At 40.6% G+C, this 20,752-nt stretch overlaps 1 pseudogene; it reads right to left on the bottom strand.

The window, feature by feature from the left end:
• Positions 1-1,907: 1,907 nt before the first annotated feature.
• On the bottom strand, positions 1,908-14,329 carry LOC113269859 (syntaxin-18-like; annotated as a pseudogene).
• Positions 14,330-20,752: the final 6,423 nt, after the last annotated feature.

Genomic DNA, 20,752 nt, shown 5'->3' with positions numbered 1-20,752 from the left:
CAGACCCCTCGGGTGAGGGCTCAGTCCCATAAGACTGCCCCCACTTCGGATGTCAGTCCCAAGTCCCAGGCTGTGACCTGTGCTTCTGACCACACCCCCTCCCTCAGGTTGGATAATTTGCTGGAATGGCTCACACAACTCAGGGAAAGTGCTAGACTCTCTGTTACTGGTTTCTTTTAAAGAATACAGCTCTGGAACAGCCAGAAAGAAGAGATGCATAGGAAGAGCTGTGTGGGAGGAGCTTGGAGCTTCCATGCCCTCTCGGTGCACCACCCTCCCACAGGGCGACAGGTGCGCCAGCCTGGAGCTCTCCAAACCCCACAGTCCAGGCCTCCTCACTGTTCCCTGTAGCAGTTGCACCATTTTACATTCGCGCAAGGGTTCCAGTTTCTCCACATCTTGTCTGACTTGTGATTTTCTGGGTGGTTTTTGTTTTGTTTTGTTTTGCTTTTGCAGTAGCCATTCTGATGGGTGTGAGGTGATTATCTCATTGGAGTTTTGGTTTGTGTTTCCCTAATTTTTAGTAATGTTGGGTATTTTTTATGTGCTTCTTGGCCATTTGTACGTCTTTGGAGACATGGTTTTCTAAATCCTTGGCCCATTTTTGAACTGGGTTGTGTGTTTTGTTGTTGAGTTGTAGGAGTCCTTCATTGTGTTACCTTACTTTGAAAAGGCTTCCTAGAGTGTGACCGTGGGGCTCCTGAGCTGTTGTAACTGCCTTCTCCTGCGTCATGACCATCAGTCCTGAAACCCAGAGGCCAAATGTGCTAAGGTTTGAGAAATGTCAACACCCACTCCTCAGTTTTTCAGTGATAAAACAAAAGAGTAGCATGTTTTTGCTTTCTTCCAAAATTTTTTTTTCTGATTTTCATTCTCCAAATTCTTGAAGATGATTTTTGTGTTTTTCTCCTCTTAATATAGTCAATCCTTTGTTTGTTTTCATAACCAGGATGCCTCGTTGGGTGTTCTTATTTAATTTTTTTTTCTTCTGCAATCACCCCAATACTTTTTTGGCCTTGTCTTACATGACCCTTTCTTTTTGCCTTTCTGCGGAGACTTCTCCCGCTTCCATGTGTGGCCAGCAGAGGGCACACGAAGAGCAGCCAGGCAGCATTTGCAGTTTCTAGAAGATCCCTATTTAGACCCAGCTTCCCGCCTGGTGGCGGTGGTGGGCGTTCCAATCTGGTTTTTGAATTAAGATTAGTTGAGGAAGCTGGGTGCTGAGAGGTGGTTCGAAAGGGATTGGGGAGCCTCAAGGAGGGTAAAGAGGAAATGTAGCCTAATGCCCCAGGCTCCAGATTTCTTTTTTTCTTACTAAAAGAAGTTGTAAAAGCCAGTCTGGATGGGACAAAGAAAATTAATTTAATATCCTTGATATTTTGCTTACTTCTGGCTGTTGTACAGCAAAAAACAGTAACACCATTTGTTAACTTGGACTTTTTCCTGCTGTTTTAATATTTTTCCTGCATATTGAATGTATTTCATGTACAGGGACACTGGAGGTTTGGACAGCTGAGTTTCCTTAAAGTGTAGAACCTCGTTTAGAGAAGAGTTATATATCATGTATATATATATACACACACATATACACACATTTATATTTATATATATTCTCTGTGCCCTCAGCAAAACGGTGGTTACATCTGTCAATAATTCCAGAGTCTTCAGTTACTTTTTTTTTTTTTTTTTTTTGCATAATCATTTGGATTTAGTTTTCTCCCTTCTTTTCAACTTCATTGTTTTTCAGCTACAAAATAAGCTTAAAACCAGAGGTTTGGGTATACCCTCTGCGAGAGTACATGTCTGTCTCAGCTCTGGGATAACATCTGGTCACAAAGCACGCTCTGATGCTAGGGAGCCTGGACCGCGCACCGTTTGCCAGGGGAAGGGGGCAGCGCCGAGGTTGCCTAGGCAACCTGTCCTACCAACCGAGGAAGAGCAAGGAGGAGGAGCGCATCGCCAGGGGGAAGAGCGCCGCCACACTCGGAAGCCGCTCTCCATCGCCCGCCATGATATCCTGTTACTTCTACAGCTGACTGGTGAACGCCAGCAACCTCGGCTTCTTGTTGTAAAAGCTTCTCCGTGACTACCTGTTAGAGTCTGGAAATTTCAACCACTTTTCCTCTGATTTGCCCCACTTCATCCAACAAGCTGTTCACTTCACCCAGTAGGCACTGATTTTCTCATCCGAACATTTGTATTTCTTCTGGGGATGATTCATCTTCCCTGTTGCCATCTCCCCAGGCGCCCGATTCAGGTTGTGCTTTGCTGGGAGTCTTGTTTGCATATTTCTCGGGAACAGGTTCTTCCTCAGGGTCTTCTGAAGGTGTCTGTGAACTTTCTCAGAAGACATAGATAATCTCGTCTTTGTATTTGGTTCTGGTTCCAATTTAGATACTCTTTACTCATCACCACTTGCTTAACTCCGGCGGCTCTTTGTCCTAACCTGTCCTGAAATCCGAAACAACACCCCTGTGCTTGCTGGAAATGTATCTCCTGTGGCTTCTGAGCAGATCCTCACCAACGTCTGAGCGTCCTGGTCTATCTGGTCTTCTGTGTATGTTATCCCTCCAAATTCAGGCACGATGTGGCTATAAGCATTATTATAATCTGTCCTGTGTTCCAGAAGATAACTTCTCAGTTTGCCGGTGCACAAAATCTGGTGTGGGACAGAAGCACGTGGATGGTGACCACCTGGGTGCGGTAAGGTCTAGTACAGAGCCGGTGTGCAAGGCACAGAGATAGAGGCCACAGGCCTTTTTTCCCCCCAACCTACAGCCATCCAATCCATCAAATGAAGACAACACCTTCCTCCAAGGGTTATTGTAAGAATGAAATGTAATAACGTGTGGAGAGTGTTTTGGCATGGCTTGGCTCCTAGTGACCGATAAAGCTTAGTTATTGTTGTGAATAATATTATTATTGTTATCATTCTTGTTTCTAATTATGGTGGGGAAGGACTCTACAGAGAAGGCATATTGGAAGGATGACTAGGAATTTATCAGATGGGGACAAAGACGGAAGACCACTTCAACTTTAAAGTCTTGGTTACGTAGCCTTATGAATCATTTTTGTTTTCTGTGAATGAATATGTGTACTTGGGGATACATTTCAGGTGCTGGGACTTGGCAAGGGTCAGCAACCTAGCTGACCAGTAGCTGCTGCTCTGTGGCCATGTTCAGGAAACCGAGGGTCCCATCAGCTCAGAATCTCTATTTCCTTTCTGTCATCAGACACTGAAACACGTGGACAAAAAAAGAAATACAAATGTTTGGATGAGAAACATCACCTTACGATGAAGCCAGAAAAAACCCAAGCCCTGCCTGGCAATGCTCGGGTTCAGGACATACTGTCTGTGTGCTTTCTGACTCTTTCCCCTACTCCTCCCATGATGAGCCTCAGAGCCTTTTCTCTGCCAGGTGTGTCCACAGCCTGGACCAGAACATCGGCATTACTTGGGGGCTGGTTAGAAATGCTGGGTGCACACCATATCAGGGTGCACACAAACAGAATTTGCATTTTCACCCGGGTGATCTGAGAAGCACCACCCCAGACAATTGGTCCAGACCACACTTCTAGTACCGGGTCTCAGCGAGGGGTTCAGGTCTTTAGGCGGCTGGGGAACAGGGATAGGGAAAGAGTACATCTTGACTTTCCCTAACCATATTTAGCATTTTTCATTTGAAAATGTAGACAAAACCATGTACTTTTAGCTGCATTTCTGCTTTTGGTATCAGGAGTTGAGATATTTTCATATAGCTGTACAGTTTCTGCAGAAAAATCATTTATGTCCTGCTAAGGATTCTGAGTTATTAGGTAACTCAATTCTTGATATTTAATACAGTCACAAAAAAGCAGATGTTTAGTACATCATATTTAGAAAATATTGTGATAGCTTTTTTTGGTAATTGGTTTCCTTTATATTTTTACGTATTTTATTTTAGGCATTTAAAACCATTATTTAGGGAAGGAGATTGTAGCCATCCCTGAACTATTGCCGGGGTCCATGGCACTGAAAAAAGGGAAGGATCCCTGCATTAGAGGGAAAGAGAAATTTCCAGGAAATTGTTCCATTGTTGGCCTTTCTACCATGAAGGTTTGTGGCCTGAGTGGGTGTGGAGGCACCCGGGGGCAGTTTTTGCATCTGCCACCTGGTGGGAGGGGTCATTCTTCAGCCAATGGTGGCCAGCTGTCTGTGGGGCCAGAAAGAGTGAGAGCAGGAGAGAGTTAGAGAGGGGTAGACAATGGCCCGTAGGCTTCACTGCCATACCCTCCTCATTCGAAGATCAGAACAGAGATGTGGATACTCAATTGTGTCACAGTACAGAACCTTATTCTTCAAATTCTGTGACTGCTTACCTGGAGTGTAACGTTCAAGGTCTATGCAAAGGTGGGGCGGCAGTGTGAGGAGCTTTGTGGACCCACTCTCCAGTGAAACACACAAAGCTAGAGAAAACCATAAAAACAACCATTTAAGATCTCTGGAAATTATCCTAGGGGCATGCAACAAATGAAGAAACATTGATTCAAGAAAACCTAATAAACTTGGTAATGAGAGTGTGGAATTGGAGCCTTGACCTACCTCCTTCCTCTCCCCTCAGCTCAGCTTGATGGAAGCTCCACCCCCAGATGGGCGTGGACAAACCAGCTCCTCCTCTGAGCTGCCAGTCAAGGATTACTGTATCTAATTAGGAGCCGCAGGCCACCAGTGTTTCTCACCTTCTCCAAGTTGGAGAGGCTCAATTCCCAGTGAGTGCAGGGCCTCCGCCTACCACCCCCCACCCATAGGTCGGAGGAGGCCCTTCCCAGGTGTGGTAAGCCAAGAATCCTGGGTTCCCAATCACCCTTGCCCCAACTTGATTGTAGGGCAGAGGTGTGATACCAGAAGCTGTCAAGACCAGAGGCTACTGCCCTGACTAGTATTGGGAGTAGTGGCTCAGAGTGCCCAGAAGAAACAGTCTGTGCAGTAAAGAATTTCACCTTATGCCATCCCGATCAAAATATCAATGCTATTTTTCAAAGTGCTAGAACAAACAATCCTAAAATTTGTGTGGAACCTAGACCCCAAATCGCCAAGGAAATGTTGAAAAAGAAAAGCAAAGCTGGGGGCATCACGTTGCCTGATTTCAACCTATACTACAAAGCTGTGATCACCAACACAGCATGATACTGGCACAAAAACAGACACACAGACCAATGAAACAGAATACAGACTTCAGAAATGGACCCTCGACTCTATGGTCAACTAATCTTTGACAAAGCAGGAAAAAACATCCAATGGAAAAAAAGACAGTCTCTTCAATAAACGGTGCTGGGAAAATTGGACAGCTATATACAGAAGAATGAAACTTGGCCACTCTCTCACACCATACACAAAGATAAATTCCAAATGGATGAAAGACCTCGATGTAAGACAGGAATCCATCAAAATCCTAGAGGGATAACATAGGCAGCAACCTCTATGACATCGGCCAAAGCAACCTTTTTCATGACACATCTCCAAAGGCAAGGGAAACAAAAGCAAAAATGAATTTTTGGGACTTCATCAAGATAAGAAGCTTCTGCCCAGCAAAGGAAACAGTCAACAAAACAAAGAGGCAGCCCACAGAATGGGAGAAGATATTTGCAAATGACACTACAGATAAAGGGCTGGTATTCAAGATCTATAAAGAACTTCTCAAACTCAATACCTAAGAAACAAATAATCAGATCAAAAAATGGGCAGAAGATATGAACAGACACTTTTCCAATGAAGACATACAAGTGGCTAACAGACACATGCAAAAATGCACAACATCATTAGCCATCAGGGAAATTCAAATCAAAACCACTTTGAGATACCACCTTACGCCAGTTAGAATGGCAAAAATTGACAAGGCAAGAAACAAATGTTGGAGAGGATGTGGAGAAAGCGGAATCCTCTTATGTTGTTGGTGGGAATGCAAGTTGGTACAGCCACTCTGGAAAACAGTGTGGAGGTCCCTCAAAAAGTTAAAAATAGAGCTACCCTATGACCCAGCAAAATACTGGGTATTTAACCCAAAGACACAGACGTAGTGAAGAGAAGGGCCATATGCACCCCGATGTTCATAGAAGCATTGTCCACAATAGCTAAATCGTGGAAGGAGCCGAGGTGCCCTTCAACAGATGACTGGATTAAGAAGATGTGGTCCATATATACAATGGAATATTACTCACCCATCAGAGAGAATGATCACCGAATATTTGCATCAACATGGATGGGACTGGAGGAGATAATGTTAAGTGAAATAAGTCGAGCAGAGAAAGACAATTATCATATGGTTTCACTCATTTGTGGAACATAAGGAATAGTAGGGAGATCGGTAGGAGAAGGAAGGGAAAAATGAAGGGGGTGTAAACAGAAGGAGAAATGAACCATGAGAGGCTATAGACTCTGGGAAATGTTGTGAGGGTTTTAGAGGGGAGAGGGGTGGGGGAATGGGATAGACTGGTGATGGATATTAAGGAGGGCACGTATTGCATGGAGCACTGGGTGTTATACAGAAACAATGAATCATGGGCCACTACATCAAAAGCTAATGATGTACTGTATGGCGACTAACATATCATAATTAAAAAAGAATTTGACCTTACACAGACAGATGTCTGGCCTTTGCCCTTGGCTTCTAGGTACTTCCATGCCCTTGGAATATTATGCCTGATAGAAATGTCATTGTTCGCCTGGTGTCTTTGGGTCATACTGGATAGTCTGGTGGTGTGATTTAGGATGGGGGCTAGCCACACTAGGAAGACCAATAATGTGGTTTAGGGTGGGGACTGTGGGTGAGGCCTGGGGAGGCTGGAGACTGTGATCAGATATCTGGGCAATCAATCATGCCTAAGTAATGGAGCCCCAATAAAACTCTGAACACTGAGGCTCGGTTTGGCAATAATCCATGCATATTATCACACACTGATGCCGGGAAAGTCAAGTGTCCTGACTCCACAGAGAGAGAACAATGGAAATCCCATATTTAGTGGACCCCACTCTATGCTCTCTCTTAGTGCTGGTGGCTTTGGAATGGAATGCTATTGTGCAATTTGACTTTTTAGGGTTATTGAAAATTACTTCGGTGGCAATTTCTTTTTCAGAAACTCTCCAGGGGATCGGGCACTTCTGTTTTGGGCAACTCTTCTAGACTGAGTTGTTCATGCATTCCAGTCTCAAACTTGCGGTGTTAGCCTGAGGATCAGGGGGTGGATAGAGTTACCGTGTATACAGTTTTGAACAGAATGGTCCTGTACTGTGTATTTTCTCTGGAAAACCAGTGAGGAAATGACATGTAGATGACTTCCATTTTCCAACCACGATCTTCCTCTGTTGTGACTGTACAGGAGGGCGATAGTTGTGTGGGCGTGGCTTCTGGAATCAGATGGCTTGGGTTTATGTCCTAGCTCCGTCAATTTTAAAAAACAGATTTATTGGGGCACCTGGGTGGCTCAGTCAGTTAAGCGTCTGCCTTCGGCTTAGGTCATGATCCCAGGGTCCTGGGATTGAGCTCGCATTGGGCTCCCTGCTCTGTGGGGAGCCTGCTTCTCCCTCTCCCTCTGCCTTTGACCCTGCTTGTGCACTCACTCTCGCTCTGTCCCTCAAATAAATAAATAAAATCTTTAAAAAAATCATTTAAAATAAATAAGTCACAGGGATGAAAAGTACAGCATAGGGGCACGTGGGTGTCTCAGTCATTTAAGCATCTGCCTTGGGCTCAGGTCATGATCCCAGCGTCCTGGGATCGAGCCCCATGTCAGGCTCCTGCTCAGCCAGGAGTCTGCTTATCCCTCTCCCTCTGCCCCTCCCCCCTGTTTGTGCTCTCTCTCTGTCTCTCTCTCACTCTCTCTCTCTCAAATAAATAAATAAATCTTTAAAAAAATTTATTGAGGTTTTATTTAAATACCATAAAATTCACCAGCTGCAAGTGTGTAATTTAGTGATTTTTTGGGTAAATGTATAGAGTTGTGCAACCATCACCAAGTCCAGTTTGAGAATGTATCCATCACCCCAAAAAGAGCCTACATCCCGTTTCTAGTCAATTTCCAATCCCACCCCCAGCCTTAGGCAACCACTAACCTACTTTGTTCAGAATGCATGCCAAGAAAATTTGCCAGTGATTGTAGGGCACCACTGGGGGTAGAGGAATAGTGTGAGGTTTGACTGCATCCTCCCAAGCACTGAGTAGCAGCTTTAAGTTCTGTTTACTAATTTACATGTGTGTCGTATTTTATTCACTTAATTTGCATTTCTAATGATGCAGAGGGTTAAATATTATACCACATGTTTGCATATTCATTGTGTTTCCTCTGTATTTAATCCTTTGCTTCTGTCTTTCACCTTAAGATGTTCATTGACCTTTGGCTTCGACATTATGTCCTGAATCTGGAGCCCCCTTTAGGCCCATATCTGGGCCAGGCCTTAAGCATTTGCATTTTTGTTTTTTAAAGATTTTATTTATTTATTGGACAGAGAGAGACACAGTGAGAGAGGGAACACCAGCAGGGGGAGTGGGAGAGGGAGAAGCAGGCTTCCCGCTGCGCAGGGAGCCCGATGCGGGACTTGATCCCAGGACTGCGGGATCATGACCTGAGCTGAAGGCAGATGCTTAATGACTGAGCCACCCAGACGCCCCAGCTTTTGCATTTTTTATCCCAGTTTCAGAGGCCAGTTCTCAAACTATTTGTCTCCATACTATGTGGAGTTGCGAGATATGTATGACAGGGAAATTTTTCGTTACTATTCATTGAGCTTTGAAAATATTGTATTTATAGGGAACAGATTGGTGGTTGCCAGAGGGGTGGCAGGATGGGTGAAATGGGTGAAGGGGGTCAAAAGACAAACTTGCAGCTATAAAGTACGTAAGTCCTGGGATGTAATATACAGCAAGGTGACTATAGGTAGCAATAATGTATCGCATATTTGAAAGTTGCTAAGTGTGTGGGTCTTGAAAGCCCACATCATAAGAAAAAAAGAATTTTCTAACTATATATGGTGATGGATTAACCAAACTTATTGTGATCATTTTGGGATGTATACACATATCAAATCATTATGTTGTACAGCTAAAACTACATGATGTTATATGTCAGTTACACCTCAATAAAAAATAAACATTTAAACAATTTGCTGATTTAAGTATACTTATGATAACTTTCCAGCATAAACAGTTTTTTAAAAAAAGATTTATTTATTTATTTTAGAGAGAGAGAAAGAGAGTGAGACAGCAGGGTAGGGAGGAGCAGAGGGAGAGGGCCAGTGAGAATCCCAAGCAGACTCCCCACTGAGCACAGAGCCCAACATGGGGCTCAGGCTCATGACCCACGAAATCATGACCTGAGCTGAAATCACGAGTTGGACGCTTAACTGACTGAGCTACCCAGGTGCCCCTATACGGTTTGTTTTCAAAATAAAAAATATATAATAAAAAATTTTTAAAAGACTACAAAATGTGTTTAAAAGTTTTACACTGTATTTAATGTTTGTTGCTATAATAACATCATTCATTTAGTTGCATTTCTTGAGCGGGGAGATAATGACAGCGAATCGTAGACTAGAAAAAACATTTCCACACTGAAGAACTTGATTTTCAAATGGACCGAGCTACTCGTGTGAGTAGTAAAAGACAAATTTAGTTAAGAGTTTTTCTGAATCCACAGTCAGATATTGGCATAGAATTTCTTAACTTATTAAATGGAGTTGAATATATAAATGCATATCTATCTATCTATATCTACCTATATAGATATATATGTTTTAAAGATTTATTTATTTATTTGAAAGAGAGAGCACAAGCAAGCAGGAGCAGGGGGAGAGGCACAGGGAAAGAGAGAAAGAATCCTTAAGCAGACTCCCCACTGAGCATGGAGCCCGCTGCAGGGCTCCATCCCAGGACCCTGAGATCATGACCTCAACCAAAATCAAGAGCTGGCTGCTTAACCAACTGAGCCACCCAGGCGCCCCGAACATGTTTTTTAATATTGTGAGGTAAAGGTGGGAACTTTGGTCTAAAATCAAGCACCCGAGTGAGCTGCCACTTCCATTTCTCATAATATGGAAGGCTAAGTTACCTACATCTGTTAATTGTAGAATAAAATTTGTTTGAAATTGCAGTATAATTTACATGCAGTAAATTACAGAGACTTTAAGTGTGTAGTACAGAGTTTTAATAATGGCATACTCCCATGAAACACACACACTTACCAAAATATAGAACATCTTCATCAACCTAGGAAAGTTCCTTATGACCCTAACCACTCGATCCTGCATTTCTACCAAAGAACCAGTATTCTGACTTATTTTACTAATGATTGGATCTGCCTGTTCTTGAACCTCCTATGAGTGGCATCATTATAGTATGCACACATAGGAGATAGCTTTCAAAGTGGATCTCAATGATCCATCCCTCCTTATACTCACATCTTTGTGTAATCTCCCTTTGAATGTGGCTGGAATGTGGGCTTGCTTCTCATGCATAGAACACAGCAGAAGTGATGTGATGTTCCTTCCAAGACTCAATCACAAAAGAGTGGGTTCTTTCTCTCTCTGACTCTTCCCCCTTGCCCAATCTGATGAAGCAAGCTGCCATGTTGTAAGCTATTTTATGGAGAGGCCCACATACCAGGGAACAGCTGTGGGTGTGAGTGTGTGTGAAAATAATTCTGGCAACAAAAATGAGTGAACTTGCAATGCATTCTTCTCAGCTGAGCCTCAATATGACTGCAGTCGTGGCCACACTCTGATGGCAGCCTGTGAAAGATCTTGAGCCAGAGACAACCAGCCAACCTGTGCTTGCGTTCCTAGCCCGCAGAAGTCATGAGATAATAAGTAGTGTTGGAAGGCCCAAAGTTCTGGCTGAATTTTCCTACAAAACAGATAAATAGTGCTGGCTATGTCTGGTTTCTTTTGTTCAATAAAATGTCTGATTTTCACTCTTGTGTTTTGTGGGTGGAGGAAGATATATTCTTAAAAATCTTGTAAAAGCATCAAATGCTATCAAGACAGCAAGATACTCTCGTGTAGGAGTAAGCTCTAGTCTAGAGAAATATATTGTGCACTGAAACCACATTAGCCCTACATTTGCTAAATGGGGTGACTTTGAGCCTCCATAAGGCTGGGATCCTAAAGGCTTTTGCATACTCAGGATGTAAGTGATCTGAAAGAATAGGGAAAATAGTCGATAATATTGTAATAACTTTGTATGGCAACAGATGGTAACTATACTTTCCATGGTAAGCACTGAGTAATGTATAGAATTGTCAAATCAGTATATTGTACACCTGAAATTAATATAACATTGTTTGTAAACTATACTTCAGTTTAAAAAAAAAGGGATGGGGTGCCTGGGTGGCTCAGTTGGTTAAGTGTCCAACTCTTGATTTTGGCTCAGGTCATAGTCTCGGGGTTGTGAGATCAAGCCCCGTGTCAGGCTCCATGCTCAGCATGGAGTCTGCTTGAGATTCTCTCCCTCTCTCTGCCCCTCCCCCAACTCTCTCTCTTTCAAATAAATAAATTAATTAAAGGATAGATTCAAGACTTTCCTGAATGAACTTTCCATTGTAAATTTGGCTTTGAAGCCATGTAAATGTTTTATATATTTATAAAACAAAGTTAAACAACAGAGAATTAAAAAAGATGCAATCCCTGAAAAAAATGAAAGTAAAAGAAACAAATACACTTACACCTCAGAGGACAAAGCCAATGTGTTAAGAATCAAGATATTCAGTGTTAGAGAAAAATAATTCAAATATAAAATAAAAGATATTAAGTAAAACTCATATAATCCTAACTTTGACTCATGAAGTATATTCACTTAAAAGAGTTTCCCAATTTTGTCCTAGAAAGCGTTAGAAATAATGACAATTTTACTAACAAAGAGTACTCTTGGTGTCCAATCTATATAGTCTCTAGATGTGGTTTTCTACTAAAAGGAATCAGGCTCCTTGGAGAAAAGGCACATTCTGTGTCTGAAGCAGTTTTTCATTCTGGAAAAACACAGATACTAGCAAAGACTGCTGGGGTCTTGTCAATCTTGTCCAAAGAACCCAGGAGTGAACTTGAAGAGGACCCACTGGCCAAAGCCTGGCCACATTGAGCACCGATAAGAATAATAACTACAGAGGATTGAAACAAATAAAAAATGTGAAAATGTTTCATAATGATTCTCTCACCAAAAAACCTGCAAAAACAAAAACCAGACAAACCACAAAAAGCAACCAACCAGGTCTTTGGTCCACCTTGCAGGATGCCAGGGAACCAACTCATTACTTAGAAACTGGTAAATAAAGAGAAAGAATCAAGCACTTACTTCACCTTTTCTGTATTAACTATACTTCAGTGTTCTGTGCAGTCTTGTAGTTTACGTATTTTGTTTTTTAGAATAAAGGAATAAAAATGATCGATTTAGAATATCACCATTTTGCAACTCATAATTAAAGGCTAGATCTAGGCACTGATCATGAGTGATGCCAGTGTCAGAAAAAGAGACAACCAGACATCACAGACCTCCTCTAGAAACACTCAGCACCACCTATGAAGAAGGCTTGCCAGAGAACCAAACCCCAAATTGAATCGAGTCTTTAGGGCAGGAGTTGGTAAACTGGCCTATAGTCCAAAATCTGGCCAGCTGACTTTTTATAAATTAAATTTTATCAGAATACAGTCCTTCACATAGTTATAGTTTTTTGTTTTTTTTGCTTGTTTCTGGTATTCAGAAAAAGAAAAGTGTATTTATCGAGTACTTCTTATAGCCCAGGTATTGAAATCTATCTATCATCTATCTATCTATCTATCTATCTATCTATCTATCTATATCTATCTATCTATCTATCATCTATCATCTATCTATCTATCATCTATCTACCTATCTACCTATCTATCTATCATCATCTACCTATCTCTCTCTCTCTCTCTCTCTATATATATATACATATATATAGCTAATTTTTACATTATTGTTTCTTTGTTGTGTTTTTTCTTTAGGAAAGCTTGCTCTCCATTTCTGGATGAACTACATCCACAGAAAACATTAGCTTTGCCATCTCTGACTCTTAAAATTTGGCCGCAAAGTCAAATATATATATATATATATATATATAGAGAGAGAGAGAGAGAGAGAGAGAGAGGGAGAACGTGCAAGAGAGAGAAAATATTATATAGAGAGAATATATAATATATAATCAATATATAATACGTAAAATATATATTTATGTATTATATATTATATATTATACATAATACTGTGGATATATTTTTCATTTAAAGGTTTTAGTCCTCATTTTATTTTTTTTAAAGATTTTATTTACTTGTTTAGAGAGACAGCTTGAGTGGGGGGAGGGGCAAAGGGAGAGGGAAAAAGAATCTCAAGCAGACTCCATCCTGAGTGTGGAGCCCAAGGTGGGGCTCGATCCCATGACCCCGAGATCATGAACTGACGGAGTCACCCAGGCTCCTCAGTCCTCATTTTATAGGTGAACAAGCTTGGTCTCAGAGTGATTCTATAACTTGCTCAGAGAAGGATCTCTGCCAATGGGAAGAGCTGGGAAGTTATAATAAGAAGTATCAGCTCAGCTCGTTCTTAAAGTTTTGGTGGAATTTTAATTCAAATTTATGATTTTTAGTTACAAAAGTAATACATGTTCATTGTGGAAATTTAAAAAGTATTAAAAAGCACAAAGATGCAGTTAAAAAAACAAGCCCTTAAATCCACCATCTCAATATAAAAACATTGTTAACATTTTGGTTAATTTCCCTATATTTCTTTTCTGCTAATTGTCACATCTAAATGTATAATTGGGACTCACTGTTTAGTCACCTGCACTTCTATAGATGTTATTTCATTTAAACTTCACAGTAGCTCTGCAAAGTAAGAAGCATTAATCCCATTTTAAAAGAGTAACTTGAGGGGCAGAAAGTTTAGCTTGTCCAAGTCACACGACAGAACCAAAATGCATGTCTGGAATGTCTTTCTCAGAGTCCGTGCCTTCCTCCTAGCTGCCTCCCAGACCATGAGCTGTGCCATGGAGATGGCAGGGCATGGAAAGGAAAGAATCACTGGGAGGGATTGGTTCCAATGTTGGATTTGGTGACTGCTTCTATCTGTAAAGGAACGAGAGAAATTTCCAGAGGACTCTAATTTTTCCAGCCTGGGTAGCTGGGAGAAAGCTGATCTCACAAATGATACTGATTTCATAATCTGTTTAATGATACATGTAATCTCTACTAGGCAAAGTATTTCCTCAATCCAGACTTACCTCTGCTCAGGGCTCTAGTAACCATGTGATCCAGTGAAGTTTTATAAAATTTGTAATCACCAGTCATTCTGCAGTAAGGAGACCTGGTCCTGGCTGAAAATCTTGGGAGAGTCAGCATGGAGGCTAGAGCACCTCGTTTGTGTAAACCAAGGCTTACCCACACTGTGCTTTTCCATCATGGCTACTCTGTACTCAGTGGGGCAACCTGACCAGGCACCAAGCTAAAGTGCAGTAAAAAAAAAAAAAAAAAAAAAAAAAAAAAAAAAGTTCTCTTCCCTAAGTGGAATTTATTTCTCTCCTAGCAGAAATGAATGGGAACAACAAATTTTTGCTAAAAGAAAAGAAGAAATAAAAGCATAAAATATACTTCTTCTCTAGGCAGCATGTTACTGTCTTACATCACGGACATAACAGTGAAATTATTTGTTAGAGCAGCACAGAGAGTTTTAGGAAAGGCCAGAAATGCCACCCTGGGATTTGGTCCCCCAGAGTTCTACCACCAAATGAAGGGAAAGAAACATGGGTGTGTAGGAGTCAGGTATGTCTCTTCTGATTCCAGACTCTAGATCTAAGCCATACTCTGCCCCATAGACAAGGAAACGTAGCCCTGCAGACAACAGTGGGAGAGGGTCTTTGATACTGTTGGGGAGGAAAAAGTTTTCCTTTGCCATTCGAGATTCTGTTAACTGGACCAAGAATTAAATTCATATGAGACAAATTAACAAGAGAAAATCAAATTTAGTTCTATATGTATGGGAAATATAGACATGAGAGTCCAAAGGCAGTCAGGCAAAATTAGCTATGTATGCCATCTTGAACTAAGGAGAAGGGGGTAGGGGTCTGGGACTTCAAAGGGAAGGAATGCAATTCACAGAAAGATGAAAGAGAGCAAGTATTTGGCAAACCAATGTTTCCTGGACAATTCGGAAACAATGGGACATATAGAGAACTTTGTTTAAAACAGCCATGCTAGCTTCCTCCTTGTCTACCATTCCTAGTTCATATCATGATATAGTTAGCTATGGTGACATGACAGCTCTCCTCCTTCTTTTAGGCAGAGTTGAGAGAGGGAGGTCAAATTTCTTCCTGCGTCTTTTGGGCCTTGATTGTTTTCTGCTCAGCATCATCTGCATGCCAAAGTGGAGCAGCTTGGAGCAGCTGTCCTTGGTTTCTCTCTACAAGACAAAAAAGGAGGAGTGGGCACGTTTCCTGGGATCCTTAGGATCCTCAAACCCTTTGGAGGTCTGTCTGACAAATTCATCTTTGACCAAGAAAGCAAGTGATTCACTGGTCAAAGAACTCCACTTCAACTACTGGCTCAGTACCTAACACCCAACGCCACCCTCCACATTCCCCAAGCCCAAGGGAATTTGTTTTGTTCCTTTTTTCTCTTAGATATTCTAGACCTTACCACTTCCAGGAAGTTCACCCTCAGGGAGCTAATGTTTACATTATTGTTTCTTTGTTGTGTTTTTTCTTTAGGAAAGCTTGCTCTCCGTTTCTGGATGAACTACATCCACAGAAAACATTAGCTTTGCCATCTTTGCCTCTTAAAATTTGGCCGCAATGTCAAATTCCCTTCATCTCTCTCTAGTGCGAAACTTCCTATAATCCTTTTCCCTAACATATACCACAGATCACTCACATGAAAGCTTTGGAGAGAAGTCCAGGCCCTTACAAATATTCTATAGAGATCCTTCTTCAGGCCTGTTTCTTCTAAATTTCCCCAGCTTCTGATTCCCCTTTGCTCTCTCCTATATATTTTTATCACATTGTACACAACTGTTGTGTCCTCTATTATGTACTGGAATAGATAAAACACCTAAATAAACATTTGATATTGGGGAGATTGTTAATGAATCCCTTTCAATCTTTTCCTTTTCATTCTCTTTTTTGCATTTCCTCATTTCACGAGCTTCCAGTTGAGATCTATACCTGCTCCCTGAGACTGCAATTTGCACCTTACCTGTACAAGGATATATCATTTCTTCCTCAAAAAGTTCTTAAACATGATAAACTTCATGGCACCACCCACACCTGTGAAAGCTCATTTTCTCCTTTTTCATTCAATGGTAAATATTTATTGACTAACTACTATTTCCAGGCACTGTTCTCACAAAACAGATAAAGTCTCAAGCCAATGGAGCTAACATTTTAGTGGCAAGAGACCAACAATAAGCAAATAGATAAACCAGTGAATAATATACTCAAAAGATAATGAACCAGAGTCATGGAAAAGAGTGCTGGGGAGGGGTGGACTGGCCTTTTACCAAACCTTAGCAAAAATAGTTACTTGTCTTCATGTTTATCAAACATTTAAGCCTTTTACTCTTTTGGCAGCACATGAAGATGCACTGAGATAGCTGATCAACAACACCTGCTTTTGCCAACCAACCCTTCAACGGGAAGAGTAATAACGCTCACCTCATGAGGACTGAACAAGACAAGTAATCCTTGTAAAGCACATAATGCACCTTCCAATGCACAAAGCATATTAAATATAGGCTGGCCTGAAAAAAAGGGAAAGAATGGGAAGCTGCTATCAGCAAAGGCCATCTCATTTGGTCTAATTATAGTTTACTCTCCGTACTATTTGTGCTTTCTTCAGGCAGCTCATAGCTTTATGAGCAATTGACCCTTGAAGCGAGTAGCTGCTCCTCATAAAGATCTAGCGGAAAGTGATATGGTCAACATATGGCCCAGTTTAGAGAGGAATGTAGGCTGAACTTGACAGTAGCTGGTATGTCTCACTTTCCTCCCTGGGGCTCCTCTTCACCCACAGGAGCTCACTAGTCATCTGACATACAGGCAAACCTGGAATTGAGGGATGTAATTGTCCATGGGGCAACCTTGATCAACGGGCATGAGGGCCAATTCATAAACACACTTTACTTCTGTACTTAAGGCAGAAGAGGTTGCAGTGCATTCTATGGCTTCTCAGAGCCTTCCCCATAGCCACTGCACCAATTTATATTCCCAAAAACAGAGCATGAGGGTTCCTTTTTCTCTGCATCCTCACCAACACTTGTTAGTTCTTGTCTTTTTGATTTTAGACGTTCTGACATTTGTAAGCTCATATCTCATTGTGGCTTTGATTTGCATTTCCCTGATGATTAGTGCTGTTGAGGATCTTTTCCTTGTCTGTTGGCCATCTGGATGTCTTTCTTGAAAAAAAATGTTTATTCAGATCCTCTGCCCATTTTTAAATTGGATTATTTGGGTTTTTTTGTGTTGAGTTAAATTCCTTATATATTTTGGATATTAACCTCTTTTGGATGTATCATTTGCAAATATCTTCTCTCATTCAGTAGGTTGCCTTTTTGTTTCATTGACAGTTTCTTTTACTGTGCAAAATCTTTTTATTTTGGTGTAATCCAAATAGTTTGTTTTTGCTTTTATTTCCCTGTGGGAGGAAACATATCCAGAAAAATGTTGTTAAGGTCACCATCCAGCGATTACTCCTTATGTTTTTTTCTCAGAGTTTTATGGTCTCAGGTCTCATATTTAGGTCTTTAATTCATTTGGAGTGTACTTTTGTATGTGGTGTAATAAAGTGGTCCAGTTTCATTCTTTTGCATGTAGCTGTTCAGTTTTACCAACGCCATTTGTTGAAGAAACTGTCTTTTCACCATTGTATATTCTCGTCTCTTTTGTCATAGACTAATTGACCATATAAACATGGGTTTAGTTCTGGGCTCTCTATTCTCTTCTGTTGATCTATGTGTCTATTTTTGTGCTAGTACCATAATGTTTTACTACAGCTTTGTAGTATAGTTTGAAATCCGGAATTGTAATACTTTCAGCTTTGTTCTTCTCTCTCAAGATTGCTTTGGCTACTCAGGGTCTTTTGTGATTCCATACAAATTTTAGTTTTATTTGTTCTAGTTCTGTGAAAAATGCTGTTGGAATTTTGATAAGGATTGCATTGAATCTATAGATTGCTTTGGGTAGTATGGACATTTAAATCAAGATAGGAAGTTTCAGGGATGTTTGGGTGGCTCAATCGGTTAAGCGGCTGCCTTTAGCTCAGGTCATAATCCCAGGGTCCTGGGATCGAGTCCTGCGTTGGGCTCCTTGCTCAGCAGGGCGCCTGCTTCTCCCTCTGCCTGCTCTGTTGGCCACTCCCCCTGCTTGTGCTCTCTCTCTCTGACAAATAAATAAATAAAATCTTAAAAAAAAAAAGATATGAAGTTTCATTCATCGGATTATCCCAGAGTTTCTCAACCAAGGACATTTAGACTGCTCTTTCAGTGTATATTTGGCTCTAGCTTGGCCATGCACATTATAACTGTTTCTGTTTATGTAAGCAAAATCCAGAGATCACATCACTTGTTACAGAATTTCTTTTTGATTTACAAAGTTTACATTGCCACCTCTATAGCTGGTGGACACAAGATCTTACATTTTTTTGAGTTGGAAAACTGTCATTTGGAGGGGTACAATGAACTGTCATTTTGAAGGTTGTATTTTTAGGGTGCAGACTGTCCTTTAACTCTGGAAGCAACATTTTGATGAACCTTTGGTAATGCTAATGCATCTACCACTCCCTGAGTCCCATTTTATTCGTATATATGTGTATATATGTGTATATGCAAATGCTTCAGACTGAGATGTTAAATATTCTGTTTTGGAATAAAAATTAGAATATAAGTAGCAAATTAGTGACCGGCAACATTAATTTCCCCCCCTAAATGTAATTTAAGCTGTTTTATATCTCAATGTTTTCATTTGCCTTTGGGAAGGAACAGAGAGACAGCAGCCTAGAGAAGCAACAAGATGGCAAGGAGTGACCAGCAGAAGAGGGGTATTGTTCCAGAGCCAGAGAATATAAAATTGCCTGGCTAGACGGGGAGAACTTGGGGAACAGTTTCTTTAGGGGTTCCCAAGAATTACTTGAGAGGGAAAACTTAATAAAATACTGAACTTCTTGATGGCAGTAGAATAGAGATTTAGACTATTGTTATTTGGGCATTACTAATTTCTGAAGGCTGGAGAAGATGGGAACTTTTTAAATTTAAATTTAATTAGCCAACATATTTTGCTCGGCATAATACCCTCCAGTTCCACCCATGTCAATGTAAATGCTAAGTATTCATCTTTTCTGATGGCTGAGTAGTATTCCATTGTATGTGCATATATACCACATCTTCTTTATCTATTCATCTGTTGATGGACATCTCAGCTCTTTCCACAGTTTGGCTGTTGTGGACATTGCTGCTATAACATTGGGGTGCAGGCGCCCCTTTGCATCACTATGTTTGTAGAAGATTGGAACATTTTAATCACACATAATTCCTGATTCTCTTGCACATCTCTCTCCTCAACCCCTTTCTTACTTTCTTTTAAAAAAGATTTAATTTATTCAAACTATACAAAAACAAAAACATTTAACCCATTTCTTCCATCCCTCAACTCCTACTTTTGGGAGGTTATAAATATACATATTTATATCCCACATATAAGAGAGATCTTACAGTATTTGTCTTTCTTTGTCTAACTTATTTCATTTAGCATAATGCCCTCGAGGTCCATCCATTCGTATTGTATGTATGACTAAGTACCTGTGACTGCTTTTGCATTACCATGGCCAGGGTCTTTGCAACAGAGACCATAGGGTCCACTGAGCCTAAAATCTTTACTATCTGGCCCCTTAAGGAAAAGTTTGCTGTCCTTGCTCTAGATCTAATAGTTTAGAAGAAATAAAGGAGACAGAGGAACATGTTTAGAGATGTGATCAGCAAAATTCAAAATGTGGAAAACTCTACAAGATAAACAACTTAATTTCTTTAACAAACAAATTTTAGTAAAAGAATTTTTTTTAAAAGAGTGAGAGAGGGAAACTTTAAGAGATACATCAACTTAATGCAATGTGTAGGTCTTTAAGAAAAATCCTGATTCAAAGGTCAACATAAAAATATGTATGAACAGGACATCTGGGTGGCTCAGTCAGTTAAGTGTCCAGCTCTTGATTTCAGCTCAGGTCATGATCTCAGGGTTGTGAGTTTGAGCCCCGTGTCAGGCTTTATGGAGTCTGCTTAAGATTCTTTCTCTCCTCTCCCTCTCCTCTGCCCCTCCCCTGCTCATATTCCCTCTCAAAAAAAAAATTTAAAAATATGTATGAATAATGAGAGATGTTTAAGTATTGACTGTATTTTGATAGTATTAGAGAATTACTGTTAATGGTTCAGTTGTAATAACAGCACTGTTTTTATGTTATTCTTTTAAAGAGTCCTTGCTGTTATGGGGTGGGGAGGGTAAGAAAAGTGGGTATATGCAAAGTAACAATGGCCAGTGAAAGGATAGTTAATTTCTGGTACATAAAACACACTAAATAAAAGGCATTTATTTAGTATTTTATAGTTACTTATATAATGTTATCGTTACCCATAACATATGAGTAAATGGGAGTTCATCAACTTAATCTCCTATTTTCTTATGTTTTTGATATTTTTCTCAATATAAACTTTTACAAGTATAAATATTTTAGGAG

Source organism: Ursus arctos, unplaced genomic scaffold, assembly GCF_023065955.2.
Source record: "Ursus arctos isolate Adak ecotype North America unplaced genomic scaffold, UrsArc2.0 scaffold_33, whole genome shotgun sequence".
In the NCBI taxonomy this organism is placed as follows: Eukaryota; Metazoa; Chordata; class Mammalia; order Carnivora; family Ursidae; genus Ursus; species Ursus arctos.
The sequence above is the reverse complement of the archived record's forward strand: the minus strand, read 5'-3'. Positions and strand labels throughout refer to the sequence as shown.